Source organism: Dryobates pubescens, chromosome 12, assembly GCF_014839835.1.
Source record: "Dryobates pubescens isolate bDryPub1 chromosome 12, bDryPub1.pri, whole genome shotgun sequence".
NCBI classification, from domain to species: Eukaryota; Metazoa; Chordata; class Aves; order Piciformes; family Picidae; genus Dryobates; species Dryobates pubescens.
In genome coordinates this window covers 15,683,234-15,705,376 of record NC_071623.1, presented here as the reverse complement: position 1 = coordinate 15,705,376, position 22,143 = coordinate 15,683,234, and the positions used below count along the sequence as shown (strand labels likewise).

The following is a 22,143-nucleotide window of genomic DNA, read 5'->3' as shown; positions in this document are numbered from 1 at the left end:
TCTGCAGCCAGGCAGCTGACCAGCCTCTGCCAGCAGCCAGGCTCCCAGCTGCCAGCACTTCATGTGCATGCATGCAAAGAGCTGCCTGTTCTGCCTATTGTCTGACTTCCTGCATCTCCCTCTTTTTCTTTGCTCAAATCCTCCCGTGGAGGAAGAAGTGGCTGCGTGGCTGAGGAGTTGCCCAGGCAAGGGAATATAGTGGGATTTTCAGTCACATTTTTGTGACTTGGGAAGCTGTTTGTCCTCTTTCAGTATTCCAGGCAGCTAGCCTGAAAAGAAGTCCTTATCCTGTGCTACAGGCCAGTGCTGTTCACAAAGATCTCTTTGTTACACCCGTGTCTATTGCATTGTTCTTCTTGAATGAAGATCCTTTGCCAAAGCCTCAGTGTACTTGGCTCTGAAAGTGCCAGGCTGGTAGTATAAGGGGTGAATGAATTCCTGCTTGTTCCCCCTTCCTGTCTCCTGCATCCTTCTGACCCATAGCTTGCTTCTTTCCTTCTATGATGGGCAGGACAATGCAGGCAAGTTTTCTTGTTGGTGGTGGTAACCTTCTTGCAGCCTGTGTTTTCCTTTGGCTTCACATTATCAGGTGGGCAAAAGTCCTGCTGTCCAGACAAGTTTGGATAGTTTGTCTAGTGTCAGACCTAGCAGATTGTGTCTGGGTAGATTACAGTGAACAGGCTTTCAAAAATGGGACTGGCTGATCAGCCTGTGGGGAAATTGAAGCATTAAGGTCTTCATCACACCAGAGGTTTTTTAACACCCATGCAGAGGGCTCCTTAGTGTCTGTACAAACTCAGCTGCCAGACACCTGGGAGCATTTGTCAGTTTTTCAGTCCAATGCACCTATTTCTGGCCCCTGGGACAGGACATGTGGTCAGGACTGCAGACTCTGCAACCTCAATGCAGCCAAAAGCTTGAGTTCCTGTTGCTGCAGGCTTTACCTGCATTGCCATGTGATGTTGTTCATGTTTTTTGTTTTTCCTTAGTTAACTTGTCCTCTCTGTATTCACTACTGCAGTTTTCACTATGTTAGAGGAAAATCAGGAGAGTTTTCCAACCAGTATTTCTGTTCAAGTTGACTTGTATTTCATAACAGGGGGTTTAATAGGGGGGTGCCAGAGGTGGGGAACAGTAAAACCCCTCTCCCTTTCTGGTTCTGCATCTCAGTCCTGAACAGCCCTTCTAAGACATCCATCTGCTCCTGGCAAACTCCAGTCAAACACCTGTGAGCCAGATGCAAACAGCTGCATGGTTGGTGTTATTTGTGATCCAGACTTAATTCAGACCATGCTTAGGAATGGCTACAAATGGCTCCATAAAAAAGAGAAAATGCATAACACAGGTAAGTAGCACCTCTTTTCTTATTTCATCTTTCCTTTTATCTTACTTGCTTTCATAGCTATGATGTGGAGGACACTTTTCTGTGTCAGGATGAATAACAGTTGAATTTCATTAGTTTGGCCTCAGTGTACTAAAGCACTCAAGTAAATGCTTAAGTCATGTGCTTGGTTTAAACATTTGTTTAACTCCTTACCTGGACAAGGAGACTTTAGTGCTATTACTTACCTTCACTAGCCCTAATGGCTAGCCTGGCAGGCTGACTGGTTCTGTCTTGGATATCTAACTTGGTGCATGTAAAATTACTAATCTGAGTGATTCTGATAGCAAAGCCTTTCAAATACTGCAATCCCTAGGCAGCACAGGCTTCACAAGGGCATTGCCACACAGCAAAGTGTCTTTGGGAGACCCCTCTGGGTAAGGGTTAGGTGCTTTTTCCCTTTGAGATATTGGTGTTACAGGCTGCAGTTGCCTTTGTTCACCCCTCCAGGGCTGGCTTTTCACCACTTGTGTTCCATTACATTTTCCATTTCCTAATACTTTTTGGATTGATATCAGAATCTCCTCTTTTGGTTTATTTTTATTTTAAACTTGCAACATCTTGCCTTGTCCAAGGGCTGCTGTTAGCAACTGTAGGGAATGCACTGACTATTTTCCAATAGTGTGCCTTTGCTGACAATTTCAACAAATATATTGAATTTCAATCTGGGTCATGATATTTTATAATCTCACATTTTATAATCTCACATTCCAGGCAGTTACAGCTTGATTCTCCTGTCATTGAGAGCTATTCGTATTTTTAGCAGGCTGCTGGATAGTTCATGCTGTGTCAGATCATGCTGGGTTCCCTGTAGTAGTTGCATTGTAAGCCCCCAAGGAGTCATATTCTGTAAAACAGGTTTGGCTCAGACTGGATGTTAAATTGAGGTTATAAAAAACCCTGCACATTTTCTTCATCTTCTTTCTTTTCATTCCTTCCCTTCCTTCCTTTTCTTTCTTTCCTTTCCTTCCCTTTCTTCCTTCTTTCCACCCTCCATCCCTGCCTCCCTCCTACTCCTCCCTCCTTCCTTGCACGTCTGGCATGCATCTGTTTTCATTTGCCACATAGGGTGGGAACTCTCAAGAAAAAGAAAGCCTTGAGGTTGTTCTTGCCTACCATCAAGCAAAGCTGCTGAAATGAAATTCAAACCACAAGAAGCAGGATCAAAAATAAAAGCGATGCCAGTATGCTGCTTTTGCAAGCCTATCTCAGACAAGTTCCAGAAATCTTTGGAAAGTGGAGTACCTTTAAGTAGACTTTTAGTGCTTTTCTAATCACACCTCAATGAAGCACTACAGACTGGATACTTAGAGTCAATTGCTTCATATTTACCTTATAAAACAAATAGCGGCCATTAGCCATTGTCCTTAATTGTACCCTTACTAAATTTGAAGGGACGAATAAAATACAAACCTAGAGCTAACAAGCACCTCTATTAGATAGTTTTGCACATAGAATCACAGAATTGTTAGGGTTGGAAGGGACCTCAAGGATCATCCAGTTCCAACCCCCTGCCATGGGCAGGGACACCTCACACTAGATCAGGTTGCTCACAGCCACATCCAGCCTGGCCTCAAAAAACCTCCAGGGATGGGGCTTCTACCACCTCCCTGGGCAACCTGTTCCAGTGTCTCACCACCCTCATGGGGAAGAACTTCTTCCTAACATCCAATCTCAATCTATCCGTTTCTATTTTCTTTCCATTCCCCCTAGTCCTATCACTACCTGACAATCTGAAAAGTCCTTCCCCAGCTTTCTTGTAGGCCCCTTTCAGATACTGGAAGGCCACAATAAGGTCTTCTTGGAGCCTTCTCTTCTGCAGACTCTGCAGACTGAGCAGCCCCAACTCTCTCAGTCTGTCCTTATAGGAGAGGTGCACACAGATTTACAGCTACCACTCAACACAGAAGAGACGCAGGGCTGGAGATTATGCCAATGCTCCCTTAACTCAGGAGGTTAAGTTAGCAGTGGTGGTCTCCTGTATGGGTGCCTATTCCCTGCCATCTCCACAATGCTGTTTCCATGGTATCACTTTGGCGACAAGTCCTGAAGAGGTGGGGAGAGACCGGAGTCAAGTATCTGCTGGTACTATCACACGTAAACATGATTTACTTAATCTTCAAGTGTCAAAAGAAAATGTAGAAATGTTGGGCTTGGCTGGCAATACCACTTGTAGGTTGGATGCTTGGGAGTTAGAGATTCAGTAAATATGAGCCTTCTTTTTTTTTTTTTTTGGCCTTGTTTGTTCTTACTATCTCCCTGCCCTTTTCCCATCAAACACTTTGCTCTCCAGCAATAAGTTGACTTATTTTTGTTCCTGTTCCAGGGAGTTCTAACGAAAAAAAAATCCCAAACTTAGTAGAAAGCAAGAAACAAGGCAAAAGCTTGGATGGTGTTTTTTTTTTTTCTTCTGAAGAACAGTGTTTGGATAACTTAATTCATAAGGACACAGCAAAAAATGGAAGATGACATTTAAACATGTTTAACGTCTGGGCAAATTCTCACTTTGGCTTTCTTCAAGATCCTTGCATTAAGGCTGGGGTTCACTGTTGAGGGGAGGAAAAAAATACATAAAAAGAAACAAGCTATAAATGGATTGGTTTGCTCCATCACTAAAGGGACTGAACCGTAAGTTTCATCTGGAAAGCAAACAAGAAATAAAGTGCACTTTGCAGGGTTGAGTAACCCTTGCTAACAGTTACTGGCACTGTACTTGAATCTAAATGAGAACTGTACATTGCATTGATCTGTGTGCACAGCCTCTGCAGTTACACTGCAAAGGTGGAAAAAAAGTTATGCCAGCTCTGTATTTGATCTAGCTTGTTTTGGGAAAAGGAACAGTATGGTAACACACATGGACTAAGTTATAAACGTCACGCAAAGATTCCTGAGGACTTCCAACTCTTCACCCAGCTTTCCAGATCTCTATACAAATGACCTGCTGTTTCAAGACAGCAAGACCCCATAGCCCCTGAAGGCAGTTACTTTCTGGTTCGTGGTTTGTGGTGCCTGGCAGGTGACTGGATGACACAGACATCCCTCGGAGGCATTGGGATGTGGTATGAGTGCATTTCTCACCTCCCTTCCTGGACTGTGTGACAAGTTCCCCCCTGAGAAATCCCATTGTTGCCTAAGGCAGAGTTGATTCAACCTTCTCATTGTGTTTTTCTTTCTCATATATAGTTTCAGTCCACAGACACCAAAATCGCCACATTGCTTTGTAGGTGGCAGTGCCCTCCTGCTTGTCCCTGTGAGGGGCATTGGGCACAAGGGCTGAAGCTAGGAGGTATGTTTTGGGTGAACAATGATCTTACCTGGTCCTGCCAGACCCTCACTTTTTCACACAAGTGAAACACAATACCAAATCGTGCTTCAGTCAGACCTTCCCACCTTTGTGTGAATTGAAGACAAGAACAAACACTTTCAAATGAGATTCAGAAGCTCCTGCTCTGTCTTACCTTTGAGTATTGCAGGAGGCATGATGCCACACAGGAACTGGTTATTTATCAGAGCCTTTCACCTGCTAGCCCAAGATACAAAGCCAAACGATGTGAGGGACAGGGGTCCCTCAACACAGATGACAAGGGAATTCAACAAGTCATTGCAATGAGTATTAATGGTTGAACCTGATGAACGTAAAGGCTTTTCTAGCTGAAGTGATTCTCTGGTTCTGCAGTATGTCCTTATAAAGGCTGCTCTACAGAAGTACTCTGTTCATAAAGGAGTGGAAGTGCAGGGTCCTGACACTCCAGGTCCCATGAGGGGTTGTACCTGGATCAGTGCAACACAGTGGCTGTGAAGTGGTGCTGTCACCACAGTCCCAAAAGTCAAGCCTGTTTTTGTCATCTTCCTCTGGCACCAACCACATTTTTATCTCTGCCCCTTTTTTTTAAGATGGCCCTTGCTCATCTAGTAGGTGCTAAGGACCCACCATCATCTGGATGGCAACTCTGGAGCATCAGAGGGACGTGGATATGGTGATGTGTGTTAGTGAGCACTACTGCTTGTCTATCCAGATGATGGTCCTACTTCTTCCTTGCGTGTGCGGTATTGCTGCTGATGGAGTTCTAACAGCTGAAGATCTGCAAAGATGTTGACTAGTTGATGTAGTTCTAATTTTTTAGATTTCTGTTCTTTTGTACACATCAGAAATACTGAACAGGTTTACCATCTTCTGAATCTTTGTATTTTTGATTTGGTAACATTACACTGATTTGTTGCCTATAGGCAACCATATAATTTAAGGCCATATAAATGAAGCCACTGCACAGCTCCTGAGAGGAGTTGCTTATTTGGAAGAGAAATTACCTTATTTGCTCTCTGTCATGAATTTGTGGCTGCCATAAATGTTACAAAATGTTTTGCTTGTTCTGTTCTGTAATGCTCCTATGTCAGACAAGATGTTTATGTACATAAATTAAATTTTATATAGTCTTCCAAACTTCATAGCAGGAGGTGCTTTATCTTACTACACCATAAATGGAATACTTCAGGATCACAGCATGTCTCCCTGCCAACAAACTCTCCTCTTCATGACAGATGATAAATTATTTCAGCATTTTAGCAAGGTGGCTGCGTTCACCTGGAAAATTAGAATTGGCAATGGTAATTAAAGAAACCGCTTCTATAGAGACATCAATGCTGGAGTGTACAACCAGCCTGAGACTGCTGTGCTGAACAAAAATATCCTTCAATTCATTACAGACTGAAGAGATAGAGTTGGCCTCTTGAGTTCTGTAGAACAAGCCATTGAAACAAATGGATTCGATTTACAACTACAGGGAATCTGAATTGTAATGTTACTATTATAAAACTCCAGAAAAGGTAATTCCTCTTTTCTAACAGCATCATTTTCTCCCCTAAATTACAGCACAAATGCAAATGAAATGAAGCTGTTAAAATCTCAGGAAAAAAAAACTCAACGCAACCCAAATCCCCAGACAAACAAAATCAGCAAACCATGATATTGCTTTTCTTTACCAGAAGGCTTGATTTTAATAATTTTGAGAAGTTCTGTTCTGAAGAAGCAAACCCATTTCATCTGGACATCATCATTCCATTCACTTAATTCAGTAAGCTATCATGCCATGCTGTGCCATGCTATGACATATCTTATGATATCAATCAGAGAACCCTAAACATGACCCCACTGCACCAGACAGAGGTCCACCCAGTGAGTGCCCCATTTCCAATAGTGTCCAGTAGTGGATGCTGGTGGTGAGAAGCGACCAAGCTTGTGGGCAGGATTGTTACCAGGAGCAGCTTTCTGATTCAGAGCCTTTGGTAGTTAAGGTTGGTGTCTGTGCTGCCTTGTCACGGTAATGAAGCTCTCCTGCCCAAAGGCTTTGACACTACAGCACTTTCTAAATGGATTGTCACCCAAACTTTTCACTTCTGTGTGAGATCTGGAAGCTGCATTTCACTCCCAGTTTCAACGGGGAAGAGATTTGGATGAATACCATCCTCATGTCCTCCATCCTTAAGACATTGGTCAGATCTCTTTTCCAGGCTAAAGAGCCCCAGGTCTCTGAGCCTCTCCTTGTAAGAGAGATGATCCAATCCTCTAATCACCTTTGTAGCCTTCTATTTCACTCTATCCAGTAGTTCTCTGTCCCTCACAGCAGATTTCACATGAACTTAAGGAAAAACTTCTTTACTTTGGGGGTGAAGGAGCACTGGAAAAGGCTGCCCAGAAAGGCTGTGGAGTCTGCTTCTCTGGAGACTTTTAAAACCTGCCTGGATTCATTCCTGCACAACCCAATCTAGAAAAACCTGCATTAGCAGAGGGGTTGCACTAGATGGTCTCCAGAGGTCCCTACCATTCTGTGATTTTTTGACAGGTGTTTCTCCTGCCATGTTAGCCATGCTCTAAGCAGCTTTAGAAGACATAGTACCAAAAAATGGAGTGTCTTGTCTGCACTATAGCTCCTAGTCCTCCAGATACGTGAATTGGCTTGACCTACTTCCAGTGCTTGGCAACCATTTCAATGAAGAAATGAGATGAAGCACTCCCGTTCCAAAGCATCTCTTGCAGTTATTGCAATGAGTTGTTACAGGCTGGTAGGAGATTACAACTCCAGACTAATCTTGCAGAGGTTTTAGCTACCCAGGGCCTTGCTGCACCCAACGGAACTGTGAAAGGCACAACTGAGGAGGAGGTGAATAGCTGCAGCTTTTATGAGCTTTGGACCAGTTATGATCAAGCCAGTCCACAGCACAAAGGTGTTGACAGTCACAGACAAGCCTGTGCAGCTTTGAAACCAGGGAACCTGACAAAAACCTCTATAATTAATTTGTTCATTCATTTATTTCGCATCCAGTGACTGAGTTGTAAGTGATTTTCACAGCCCAGCAAGGAAGTATCAAACTCACAGCTGTATTTCCAGCTAATTCATAGAAGAGCATTCCAAATAAATTTCCTCCTTTTCTACCAGGTTAAACAAAAAAAGCAGCAATGAGGAATCAAAACCACGAAAGTGAATGCCATATCCTCAGTGGGTTAGTGGTGCTTGCTGAGCCTCTGAAGAGCCTCTCACTGTCAAGTGAAGATGCTGGCTTTGCCTGAGACTAATTCTGGTATTTTAGGCAGGCATGTAACTGCAAATTCATATGGTGTCTTTCCATGTTCATTGCTAACTAACCACTCTATGCCTTGAATTTTATCTTTTCCTGGCAATCTAGGTTTAGTTACATATTTTCATTCTTACAACCTGTACATGAAAACTGGGAGATGGGGGGAGGGGGTGTTGAGATATTTTGCTGATTCAGGGAGTAAGTACCCAGGGGTGGGACTTTGTTGTTTGGCTGGCACAAAATGAGGTAGCACTTCTCCCTTGCATGGTAACTTGCCCAGTCTGGCTTTGAAAACAAAGTGTTTGACAGTTTTGTAATTATTGGGAAGAATGTGATCTGCCATGCCAATGAAGTTATGACTTTGTCATAGGTGAAACAAAGTTTCCTGCCTCTGTGCTGGTCAGGTGTGAGATGAGACTTCAGGACATTGTTTAATGGCCATGGTGGTCTTAGGCTGAAGGTTGGACTTGATAATCTTAAAGATCTCTTCCAACCAAAACAATTCTATGATTCTGTGATTCTGTGAACAGCAATTAATTGGTCAAGGCTATCAAACTGGTCTAAATCCAGAAGTGTACCTCTTCTCCTGAGTCACTGGCTGTCCTAGGCTCTGGACCTCAGCCCCAGCCTGCTGCAACATGACAAACTGGGCAGGGGCTTACAAGGATGGCCGTCTGCATTTCCAAACACATTCCTTAGGGTCTGACTTATTCCCATCAGGCTGTGCCCTTGTCAGGTGTTCTTACATCAGATAAAAAGTGTGTGGTGAACCCCTCACCTTTCTGCCTGTTTTCCAAGAATTTTCTATTAATGTGTTTAATTTCCAGCCCCAAGGCCACAGGCTCACAGCAAAACCACCAGGTCCTATTTTCTTCTCTTGTGGCCCAGAAGACAGCCAAGTAGTGGGCTAACACTTATGCAGTGTAAACCAGCAGGAAACCACACCTGAATTTCCCACACCATCCTCTTCTGGTTAGCAACATGCCTACACCCATTACTGCCCTATCTGTGTCTGTCAAACTTCAGAAATTTATTTCATAACTGAAAATTTTCTTTTCAGTGCTTACTAGGCAGCGGGAAAAGCTGGTCCCTTAAGGCATCCTGGTTAACAGCTTCAACGGTGAGGTGAAAGCCTAGGCAGAGTCTTTGGCAATCACAATTCATGACCTATAAGATGGCATCCAGGTCTGCCTTTTCCTTTTGTCTCAGTGCTGTGGACAGGCACCCTGTGCACAATGCTCAAAAGGCTGATCACCAGGCAGGGAGCTCACTCATCCTCTGCTTGGAGGTGTCTGTGAGAAACTTAGCTTTAAGCTTACTCTCACAGCAGTGCAGGGTGAAGGATTCTTTAAAGGTTTCTTCCTCTACCACAAAGGCTTTATTAAACCATCCACGCTGTGAGTGCTGTCTGGAGCTACCCACATGCCTTCTCAGTGTGATGGTGCTATGGTTCTCCATACACAGAATCACAAACATTCAGGTTGGAAAAGACCCTCAGGATCACCAAATCTAATCCAACTGAGGATATCCATCCCAATGATACTTTACATCCTTTCCTTGTCTGTTGGGATAGATGTATTGGTAATAATTGCAGCCTTATCAGGATCTGCCTGCATCCCCACTGTGCTATTCCCCCTGCCAGGCATGAGATTCTGTGCCATGGAATTGGCAGTTGTTGGTAGCTTTGCTGCAGTCCTGGGAGCCTGAGACATTTCCTGAGCTCAGAACTGTAGATGTTCTTCCATTCAGACAACAGGATTATGTATGGAGTCAAGGAAGCTTTATACAGTCAAAAGGTGACTTTTCTTCAGAGGTTTCTTTTCCTGAGAAACACCTTCAGTTTACCTCACCAGGCAGTGAGTCAAGGAAATAAGGATGCTAAATACACTCTATTTCAACACCAGCTCCTGCCCAAGAGCACTGCCTGGTGTGTCAGATGTAGTGTGTGGTATCAGCCATCTTCTGAAAGTCATTCCCCTCTGTAAGGAGAGGAAAACAGACTCTATTCGTGTGCTGACTTCATTTTCCTCCTATGAATGGACATGGAGTCCCTCCAGGCCTCAGTTCCTCCCTGGATGGCTGATTCCCAGAGCAGAAGGTGAAAGTCTCTAGCCATCCCCTGGAGTGGGAAAGGGGAGGGTGAGGTGCTTTTGTGCGCTGTTCCACAGTTTGCAGAGAGCATTTTTACTCTTTGGAGTCCCTCAGACTCTTCTGCTATTATTTTGACCTCAGTGCACTCACACCAGGGCTGAGATCAAGGATGGGACATTTTGAAAATCCCTGACACTGTTAAGAGCTTTGTCTTTCATTTATACATGCCTTTATCTCCTTCTGTGAGGAACAGCTCTTCTGAGCCCTTTCTTTTAGTACCTTATGTTGTCTGTAGCTTTTCTTTCAGTGCTCATAACCCTGTCAGACACCTTATCAGCTTGTGCAGCTCTGTCCAGCTGAAGAACTGATTATAGTCATTTGCCTATGGGCTGCTTGTCCTCTTATCTGTGTCGCAGTATTTGTCTTAGCTCTTGTGAATAAACCCCATCCCTCTAATGGTGCTGTCACAATCCTTCTCACTCATGCTGTGCACCACAGTTTCATGATGATTCTTTCTCAGGCAAAGTAAGCTGTTGTGATTCTTGCATCTTTTCCCAAATCCCAGGCATATCTGCAGCTTGTCAAGGCATGTGCATCAGATGTGGTTTTGCAGTGTCTCCCAGCACAGTAGTCTTGGCTTAATCTTCCATTTCAGGGCTCTTTTCAGAGTCTCTGCCCTTCCATACATGAGTCCAAATCTGTTCTGGTTGACTTCCTTCACTTGGCAGATCCTAGATCCTTTCTCCAGAGTTAATTCTATTTCCTGCAGTGGACTGTAGGCTCTGCCCCAGGCAGTAATTGCAAGGGAGGCTTTTGCCAGAGTCTGCTCCTGAAGCTCTATCTTTGTCTCCTGCAATGTGAGAGTGTTTTTTTACCCTCTATTAGAAAACCTCTTATTTATCTTCTTAGCTTTTAGATGAAGTACATTTCTGCAATGGTTTCTTTGCCCAGCAAACCTGAAGACAATTTAGAAACACTAAATAATGGCTCTTTCTAATGCCTCTCCTGCTTTTTGCTGTCAATCTCTTATACTTACTGTGCTCATTACACCACAGTTTATGCTCTCTTCTGGTGTCCTTTTCAGATGTGGTGTATTTCAGGTCTGTCAGGTCTTTTGCTACCTTTAGTCTTACACAAAGGATGTTTTCTCAGTTTGACTTGCTCCTGAGAATGTGTCCTTCAGTCTTCGTTACCCCAAAAATTCCTCTGGTGTTGAGGAGGATGGTGAACACCTTGGCTTTCTGTAGCCTGTCACCCTTCTGTGTCTTGATCATCCCACTGAAGTCAGTAGGGCCCCAGGAACCTGACTAGCCATGGAAAGTGGATGGCTTTTTTTATGGGGTCCTTAGTTGTGCACAGCATCAGACCTGCTGAACATCTCTCTTTACAGACAGAAATCCAAATCACTCTTTTGTAAAGGTAGTACTGAGGAAGTGGGTCAAAGGTGCTTAAATTTATAACTATGCAAGTCTTTACTCTCTTTCTCTACCTAAAGTCCACCTCTGTTTTACACTTGCAGCTTGAGACATATTTCATATCAGAAAGATGTGCTTGCTTTTATCATTAAAAAGAAAGTGCAACAAAACCAACCCAACAAAAAAAGCAAAAGCAAACCAAACCCCCAAACCCTACCATAATAATTGTATAAGTTGCCAAAACTTCACTCACATCAAAATTCATAACCATATGCATTCAATTCCTTATTCTAGACTTACAACATGGTGAAATAATAAAGTTCCTCTGCTTATTTAGATGGAATAAGCTGCAGTAATCGAGCAATCTGTGAGCTTCTTCTCTACTGTGGAGGCCAGAAAGTGTCCAGCATCCAGCTGTCAAAGACTTGACCGTGGTGCCAGCAAATTTCCACCTAGGGCACCAAAGGTCAAAAAGCATTTCCAGCTCTCATTGGATGAGGGTGCAGCCCCTGGGCTGTCTCCTTCTCCACTGAATTGCAGCAAGTTGCCTTCTCTGCGATGTTGGTTTCTCCAGTATAGGCATATGCTGCATTGAAGCTGGTGTCTGCATGCAGATGGGTACAGACATGTCCTTATGGTTCTGCTCCCACCGGCTGCTGGAGCTCCAGGAGCTCATCTGAGTCCAAAGGGAAGCTGAGATTTCAGTGAATTGGTTGAAATCATCGTATGTCTGAGGTGCTACCTGCATATAATGCACAAGTTTTGCAGATGAGGGCGCAGTCTGAGCATCCAACCATTCCACTGTAATGACTTTTGTCCTAGTAATAGCTTAAATGGTTTCCTAAACATTAACTCGAACTTGCTTAAGGGAAGGGCCTTTCTTATTTCACATGAAGTACAGCATGCACATTGGAGGGTAACTAGAGTTAATGACAATTATGAATCACCAATTTCCTGCTCTAAATGGCATTTCTTCTCAGCAGCTTCACACACAGCAAGTTCTCCTGCAGTTTTAACCCAAATTGTTTAGCTGAGCCTGATTCTCTGTTAATGTCTCCTTTAGAAACATGAAGTTTTGCACAGGGAGTGGCCTCACGAAGCTGGGTGGTAGACAAGATAATTGCCTTTAATTTTTCATAACAAGTAACTCAGAAAAATGTCTCTTCCACTTTGCTTATTGCATTTTTACTGCAAGAAAATCACATCACGTGGGGACTGGCAGGAGACTGCAATAAAATAAGGTTGCCATTATTAACATCTGGCTGTATCTTATCAGGCCATTTTTGCTGCTCTAAATGAATTTATGGGAAGGATTTTGTCATTATGGAAACGTTGTCCAAATTGCATTCCAAACCTGATATACTACTGAGGAAGGTAATGGTGCCCTTCCCAGTTAAGTGGAGATACTTCTGCCACCTTAGTTAGTATTTTCTGTCTCTCCTGCCATGTGTCCCAGAAATGAAGCTACAGTTTGACCCTCAGTGATACGCAAGCTACAAGAAACCCCTCAGAACCCAACCCTTGCTAAGGAAAGCTACTGTAAACTGCATTTAGATTCATTAACCCTCAGTTTGTACTCAGGCAGAATTACCAGTTGTGCCACTGCACATTGTTTAGGGCTTTCTGGCAAACACTGATCTCTTGAGGAACACAGGAAACAGCAGAAATATTCTGACTTGTCATTTGGGAAGTCAGGGTAGAGAGAACAAGTTTGATGCCCAAGACACATGACACACCACCCACATGGGGAGATGGAGATGAAACTAACAAAGAAGCATGGGAGAAACAGAATCACAGAATTGTAGGGTTGGAAGGCACCCCGATGAACATCTTGTTCCAACCCCCCTGCCATGGGCTCAGGTTGCACAGAGCCACATCCAGCCACATCTAGCCTCAAAAACACCCAGGGATGGTTCTTCCACCACCTCCAATCTGAATTTCCCTTCCTCTAGCTTGGATCCATTCCCCCTAATCCTATCACTACCTGACACCCTAAAGAGTCCCTCCCCAGCTTTCTTGTAGGCCCCCTTCAGATACTAAAAGGCCACAATAAGGTCTCCTCGGAGCCTTCTCTTCTCCAAACTGAACAATCCCAACTCTCTCAGTTTGTCCTCATATGAGAGGTGCTCAGCCCTCTGATCATTCTCACAGTTTCCAGTGTGGAATTAAGGATCTGAGACCCTAAACTCCACATTGCATGATTGTAACTCCTGTCTACAGCAGACTGGGGTTCATGTAGCCTGCTTTTAAATGTGGTTTGGGGATCCTCTAGGACACACCAGAACTACATTTTGATACTTGGATAAGCATTTGACAGACTACAAGCCTTCACAGAGAGACTTTTTCTACCTCTATTGGAGGGAAAAACACCACTGCAAATTACATTCTGAAGATCAAGGGCTGTTATCCCACACTGACACAAAACTTCCCCTGCAGCCTTGGCAAAATAGCAAAATATTTAACATTGACCTGTGTACAACTATAGATATCTGGTATGTTATCTATTCACCACATATGCTTATAAGATAATTTGAAACAAACTTAAAGGTGGAATTCATCTGTCCCAGCCAAGGCATCCAACAGCTGGATGGCTAAATCTGATCCAGTCACTCTTGGCTCCTTTTGTTATTAATAGAGATAAATAGACACTGTCAAAAGGCAACTCCACCTCATCCTATCATCAGCAAGTGCACAGCCCTGCAGGCAGTACCCCTTTGTGCTTTCCACTGACAATAAGAGGATCCGAGATGTGACTGATTTCAGGAGGGGTTCATAAATCCCACTAGGGTCTGGAGAACTCCTGATGGATGTTTATGAGATTCAGAGAAACATGGTAGCTTTTTTCTTTCTTCATTAGATATAAAGTTGTGGTAAAGGGCATTGAGAAGTGGAGCCAGTCACTTCAAAGATGATGGGAATGGGGATCACAGTGGCCACAGTCTCTTCTAAGAGAAAGAGAGCCTACCTTTCAGCAGCCTGAAGGTAGAAAAAAGATGTCTTTATTCTCTTAGTTAGAATTTTTCATAGAATTGAGTTGCCCTTTCCTCTATCTGCCCTGATGTTTGTTTTTCCCATTGGCTTTTCAATGCTGCCCAATTTCAACCAATTGGAACACCCAATTGGAACAGCAAAGCAGAGGTCTCAAAGAAAACTCTATTTCTAGCCAGTTTCTGGGACACATAAAGAGCTGTGGTGCCTAGCCATAAGTCTTACATCTTATTGCTGTCTTGCAGAAGAAAACTGAAGCACACAGAAGTTGGCAGTCTGAAGAAGCAAGGATCCACAGAATGCTGGATGATGAGCATGTGCTTGCTAACCAGTGAGGGCATGCTGCTCCTTGCTCCACAGTCTTGTAGGGGCTTTAAAAGTAGTTGAAAACTTTGTTGGATGGAGCCAAGGGCAAGGTACAGCATTACACTGCATCCAGAGATGCAGAGGACAGAGAGCTGAAGATAATGCAGAAGCAAAACCCATGTGGATAACCATGAGGGTCACAGGCTTAAAAATGTGCAGGAATCCAAGCTTCTTCACCCATCCCATACAAACTATTGATCACAACTCTGTGATAAGCACAGGGGAGCCTGTGTGTGACCAACAGTAGGCAGCAACTTTTGTCAGGAGGGCAGAGCAGTGTCTGTGCTCTTGGATCACTCATGCTAAACTTTCTCTGCTTAATTGCTGCCTGCCTCTCACAGATGTGTTCAAGCCAGTGTTCACCCAAGATGTCTCCTTGGTACACTGTTTTCCTTGTCAGGCTGTTCAGCTTGTCTTTTTTAAGCACCAATACTCCAACATCAGTTGTGCCTTGTAGGTAGCATACCACAAGTATGTCCCAGTTGACTATCTACTCCTACTTGCTGAAGGAGCTAGCAGGACACCAACTTCTGGTCTTACTGCAGTCTGTTTTCAAGTAAACCTGAAGTCTGAGTATAGTTGAAGGGCAACATGTCTTTCTGACTTCTGTCATAAAATGAATAAGCATATAGTTTAGGCCCAGTTTTAACTGTCTTCTCCGTAGCAGCCTTATTCTTTAGATAATGGGAGCCTTGCTGTAATAAAGGTGTTTGTGTAAGTCAATGAATAAACATTTTAGGTACTGTGTCTTAACCACACACATTGATGGATACACACAAACACAGAAAGAAAAGGCCCAGTTTTAGGTTACAGAAGAATATGTAAGTTTAGGTATTTAAATATCCCTGCAAAATGAATCTGAGATAATGCACAACAGAGAGGAAGATGAAAAATATCAAGTGCCTCAACAGACTTCTGTGCCACCTGCTCCTACGCTGCTGTATGTGAATGTGGAAATTTATTTATTTGGCATATTATATGCCTAATAGCTATTTTGATTATTAAAACAATGGAAAGTACTTCCCCTAAGAATTTTGGGTATCTCTTGCCTGCACAAAGTATATATTCATTATATAACTATTACATGTTTTTTATTGTAGATTATCACCACAATGCTGTGAGTTCCTCCTAACCTGCAGCTACAAAAAGAATACCAATAGTTAAGCCCTAAATGTAAACCACCCTTTATCATTTCAATAGCAGAACAGAGCATGGACCTTCCCTGAATCACATTCCTATACATCTCATTCCCTCTAACTGTTTGCATTACTAGTGTGTGGGTTTATGTACGTTCATGAACACATACACTTAAAAATTGTCCTTGCACAGGTACTCCATTCATGGTCTTTGCAGATACAACCAACACAGATGATAAGCCGTGCCTGTTCCAACGGTACATTTGATGGTATGGAGGCCTGGCATCTACTATCTCAGAATGCTGGAGTTGCTTGAGAAATCACAGAATCACTATGGTTGGAAAAGGCCTTTAAGATCATCAAGTCTGACCATTATCTAACTCTACCAGAGCCACTACTATACCATATCCTGGAGCACCATAGACATCTTTCAAATACATCCAAGGATGGTGATTCAACCACTTCCTTTGGCAGCCTGTTCCAGTCTTTGATAACCTTTCTGTATAGACATTTTCCCTAACGTCTAACCTAAACCTTCTCTGGCATAACTTGATGCCATCTCCCCTTGTCCTATCAGCTGGGACTCGTGAGAAGAGACCCCCTCTGAGGTAGTTGTAAAGAGCAAGAAGCTCTTCCCTCAGCCTCCTTTTCTTCATACTGAACAACCCAAGCTTCCTCAACTGCTCCTCATAAGACTTCTTCTCGAGATCCTTCACCAGCTTTGTTGCCCTTCTCTGGACGTGCTCCACCACCTTGGTGTCTCTGTTATTCTGAGGCACTCAAACCTGAACACAGCACTCAAGGCAGACTGCAAAATGGCAGCACCAGAAAATGAAAAATTGACTTTGCTGCAGAAGTCTGAAATGTATTTCACAACGTGATGATGGAGAGGTGAAATCCTGCTCCTCTGACAAAGCAACACATTGCTTGACAATGCAAACAGGGCAAACAATCTAAGCCCACTGAATTGTGGGTAATGCTAGTACAATGTGTTTCCAAAGGCAAGCGTAAGTCTAGTAGCTCATACAGTGGTGGAATGAGGAAATCCACAAATTAAGGTTGCAGGCCTGCAGTGCCTGTCATGGGGATGCAACTAAGGAGTTTGGTGGATCTCCATCTCCTCAAAATTACAAGGACAAATTTGTCTCACCTAGTTTTATATATTTAGAAAAACCTAGATATTTAGTCCAATTGAGTCAGCAGAGTATCTTTGGTGGTTCACAGAGAGAAAAACTGCCATTCACACCGACCTGAAACTAGCCTGAAGTGAAAGTAATTTGGGGAGGAAACTCCCCATTTGCTGCCGGGAGATCCTAAGCTTAGTTTTCAGGCAATTACTGTTAAGTGAGCTAAATTCCTCCTGAAGGGAACACAGATCAGGAGTGATGGGAGCAGGATACTTTAGGTCTTCTGGAAATCTTATCCAATATCTAGGGTCATCTCAAATGTCTAATCGTCTTTGAAAATTGAGCTCCCAGCTCCTGTGCTTTCCGCTTTTATTTGTTTCTTTAAAATAACTGGTTTTATAGGTAGGATTAAGTCACAGTGGTTGAGAAAGGCTGGAGATTTATGAACAGCTATGAAAAAGTTATGGGCCATAGTGTTCCTGAGGTAGGGGAAGGATACATTTGATGTTTCTACTTTTTTCCTTGTGATCATTCAGAAGGCCAGAAACAAGAGCATCAGCTTATAAGTCACCAGCCTAAGAAATCAATTGCCTGCTGATTAACTTCCACTTACTGCCAAACATGGTCTTGAGGCCGAAGATAAAACAATTGAAAGCCACTTTAAATTTCTTTTCTTAATGTTAATTTTATTTTTAGTGGGTTTTCCTGTATTAGGAATTTGCAGCTGCAGTAGAAAACGGCTGAGCACTACTCAAAAGTATCCTTTTGAGCATTATTGATAACTGTTGAGTATTTAAAGTGTATTTAGGATCCAACAAGCAATTAATATAGATATTGTCACCTGTAGATTACACACAGATAGGAAAACTAAGCTGCACCAGTTAAAAACTTAAGCATCATTCTCAGTAAGGTCCCTGAGTAGGATATCTACTGTCTTCTGGAAGACTTAATCCGGGAGCTATTTAGTCAGGCCCTTGTCTTGCACATGGCAGGTTCTTAGTGCAAACCTCTAGAGTGTCTGTGTTACCTTCTTGCCCATGGAAACAGAGGCACAATCTGGCTGCATAATGACCAAATGGCCAATAACCTTAATTTTAAAAGAGGGTGTTGGTGTCTGTTTAAAGTAAGGCTAGTGCCAGAGCATCAGTTACATTTCAGCCTGCAGTTACAGAGAGAGAAAGATGCTGGTAGGCTCTGTCATCATCCACCCTGGGTGGCTGCGGTGGTACCAGCGAGGAAGGCAGAGAGCTGGGACCTTTATGGCCAGTGAGAGGAACTCAGGGTTGGCTTAAGAGGCAAAGCAATGTAAACACTAAATATGAGGGGGAAAAAATGCAAAAATCATCTTGAGAATATTGATCTTGAGTGGATCATTCATTTATGCCACCAGCCAAACCTGACTGTGTACAAAGCTAGCCAAAGAATGCCTCCTTTATTGTTTCCATGATGCTTACTCATCTACAAGCTATTCCTCTTTTAGATTATTCTATTTTTAAGGCATAATTTCCACCTGTCCTTTGATCTTATACCACATAAGACATTTAAGTAATAACATCATCCATCAAATACCAACTTTCCTTTAGAGTTCAAACAGAATTGACACAGGACCCTGTCCATCTGCTGGCCAGTGGCTCTGAACAGATCCAGCTTGTGAATGAGCAGCTATGTTGCCTAATTTTTAATTAACCAGGTCTGTGCTTCCCATAATGCTGCAGGACAACCAGGGCACGCTTCAAAGGCAAGTGAAATGCTCTCCTCTGTGGAAGTGGAGAAGAGAATTTGTGCATCCCATGTTGCCACGTGCTCGTTTTAAGAGAGGTTTTCCAGTGGATGGAGATTGCCTTCAGCCTCTCAGGGCATTAAGTTTTTTTGCATTAATCAACAACATCCATATAAAATGTTTGAAGTATAACCTTCAGAAGAAGGTAAAGCAGAAAGACAGTGTTTGCTTCTGCGAACAAACTTCGGGATTTATTTGAGAGAAACTTCAGAATTTCAGGGCAGGTGAGAGAAAGCATCCGAACTACAGATTTGGAGGCAAGTACTTATGCAGAAAATGGTTATCTGCTTACCCAACTGGAGAGACAGAATTTGTCAGAGGACTGTGGTCACCAATTGTAGTGAGGCAGCACAGTTTGAATTAAGGATACCTGAGATCAATCACAGGTTAAAAAAATGCTAAGAAAAACTTGTCAGGGGAAAAAAAAAAAAAAGTAGATTAATGACTAATTGGGGGAAAAGGTAGTTTCTCTATGGGTATTTCTGAATTGCAAACAGATATCAATTTTTTAAACCCACAACTTTCAGCTTCTTTGCTTAGCTCTGTTACCTTGCCTCTCAGTGGTTTGCTTGATCTTGCACACAGTGCATTTGTTTAGGAAGGAATTTGATTCAGGATTTGTATTCCACTGGCTTGCATATGCCACAGCGTGTGTATCTCCCGATCCGAAACAATAACAACAACAGAAAAAGAGCCCACATTTCCTTCTATTTCCTGGCTTGCCAATAATAAGAAGTCCCTGCAGAGTGGAGCTTGGCTGGTGGTGTTTTGTGATTTCTCAGATAACAAGAGCTTCACATTTCTGTGGAATTCCCATTTGCCAGTGAGCTGCTGCTGCCGCTGCCCTGATTGATATATGACTGCAATGGCACTTTTCCATTTGACATTCCCTCTCTCTCTCTCTCTCTCCCTCTCCCTCTCTCTCCTAAACAACAGCTCTAACTTTTGTGTGTTGCAAATATAAAAGGCAAGCCATGTGACGGAGGGACAGAAGAACAAAAGCATTTGGAAGTAACAGGACCTCTTTTTAGCTCTCTGAAGAGTTCGAGGGGAGGAAGGAGCAGTGCATTTCCCAAAGGTAAGCACAAAAAAAATAAGAGATTCCTCCAGATTTTGAGTATTACAGGGACTTAAACTGAGTGCTTGATTTCTTTGACAGACACATCTTCTCCTTGTACCATTTTTTAAATTTAAGGGTGCTGATGTGAAATCGACACAGCTGTAGTACCTGTGTCTCCTTCTCTACTTGTATCTTGATCTCCTGTCTGAAGAATGCCTGTGTGCAGTCAAATATGCAGTCCAGTGTGCTTCTGAGTAACTTGATTAAACCTCTGTGTCTTGTGAGTGTGCCAGGCTCATGTCTGCAGCTCTGTGCTGGTCCTAGCTGTACGGCATTGGAGTGAATGGACATAGTGGACTCTGCCCTGAATTCATCGAGACGGTGCTGGTATCGCCAGCACCCTCTTTGTCTCATTACAATAGGGCTCTATGAGCACAGGCAAGCCTCCTAGTTTAAAGCTGAGCTGTTTACTTCTATCAGTACTTATGCATGCTGTTCTCTTGCCAGTCATCTGCCGGAGTGACAGAATAATTTGAAACAACAGGCAGTATTTATTTCTAGCTTTGTGTGTCATGCTTTGCAGGAGCCCTCTTAATTTGCACATTATTATTTATCCAAACTTCTGGGAAGCTTTACTACGGACTGCACAGCACTGGTTATGGATTAGGACAGATTTAATATTCACTCTTGATTGGCTGAAACCCATGAGGAAAGCCACAGTGTTTGCCTTTGTGTAGCGCTGAGGGATATATTTAGTAGGTAGCCGACCCTGTCAGAGCGACGTGTAATGCAGCGTGGCTGTGCAGTTGGTAGCTGACACGGGAGGATGCTGCAGGACCCCAGATCGCCTGCTGAAGGGGAGAGGGGGGCTCTCCTCATTTGCTAGCAGATCATTTTCCTGTGTATCAGCATCAGAGGCTGTGTTCTCTGTGTCTTGGAGACAAAAGAAGAGTTTCACTGTTATGAGCTCAGTGATAAAGTGTCAGTGTAATGTAACTGCAAGGGGCAGGGACAGACGCTGCTCCAGGAGAGCTTGGCTGAGAAAGAAAGTCCCAACTCCATCATAGGATTCAGGTGAGTGAATTCATCCTATAAAAGTTCAAAAATATGGGTCCAGTAGCAAAAAACCATAGTAACAAAGACAAACTATGCGAAGAGCAACATCAATAGTCTGTTACCTGACTGCTGCAGTGTTAGCAAAGCAGGCTCACACAGGGTGTGTGTTGAGTGGGGGTTAATTTTCTTGATCTAAATTTGCAAGTCAGTGTGCATGGACAGACTCTTGTGGGGCTATCTGCTACCCCTTCAGTTCATTTAAATTTCTCCCATAGCCTCCCCATAACACAGCTTATTTGTTTCTGCCTCGAGCAGATGGCATGACAAGTAGTTTGTTAAGGTTTCTGCAGCTCTTTAAAGATGGGGGGGAAAAAAAGAAGTTTCCTATATGCTAAAAGTTACTAATAGTTCCTAAAGCTTTGTAACTGTGCTGGTGAAAAGTCTGCATATTGGAAAAGGACAGGCAAATTACTATTTTTATTGAAAACCAGCAGTGAGGACAAATTCACTTCAAACCAGTTCCTCATTGCAAAGTTATTTTGTAATAGAAGCAACCCAGCTGCCTGGTAGAGTCAATAAATGTGGAACTAATAACAAAAGCGCTGTTATTTGTCCCTCATCAAGGAACATCTACATTTTAGGACCTTTTTTCTTTCTTTCTTTCTTTTTTAAAATTTTAATCCTTTGGAATTAGTAATGATGCTCACTTTTACTCAGGCTGTGGGACCTTACTCATATCTGTGGGCTGTTTATACACATGAATAATTCCCTCTACCTAAATAGAGCTATTTGGTGAGTAATTACATAGCAGTTTGAGTCAGGGGTTCCCAGTGTGATTTACATATGCACTGACATTCTCTTGATGCAATAATGAATTCTTATTTGCAATGCTGGTATTATAAGAAGATGCTTGAAGATTTTCCATTAAAAGCAAATATGGAAGGAATAGGTGTTCCAAGCTTATAAAATAAAATGCAACTTGATTTAGTGAGTTGCAATTTGATTTAGAGACTGCTGCTGATTATTCTAGTTGCAAGCTCAGATCTCTACCTGAAGGTGTCCCATGCAGGTTTCCTGGGTTTGTGCAGCACCTGGTTTTGATCAGATGCATGTACACGAGTTATTTCCCCTTGCAGAGCAGGATGCTTGTTATAGACAGTCTTGTGTACA

At 43.0% G+C, this 22,143-nt stretch overlaps 1 protein-coding gene across 2 annotated transcripts in view; it reads left to right on the top strand.

Annotated features, from left to right (window-relative positions):
* Positions 1-9,671: 9,671 nt before the first annotated feature.
* Positions 9,672-22,143, top strand: part of NDP (norrin cystine knot growth factor NDP) — a 32,053-nt gene continuing 19,581 nt past the window's right edge. Inside the window, exons 1-2 of one of the 2 annotated variants that reach the window (XM_054166085.1) lie at positions 9,672-9,750; positions 19,794-19,935. The gene's annotated coding sequence lies outside the window, so the exon portion shown is untranslated. Of the gene's footprint in view, positions 9,751-19,494; positions 19,936-22,143 lie in introns of those variants that run through there. The other variant, XR_008462497.1, reaches the window with a different exon arrangement.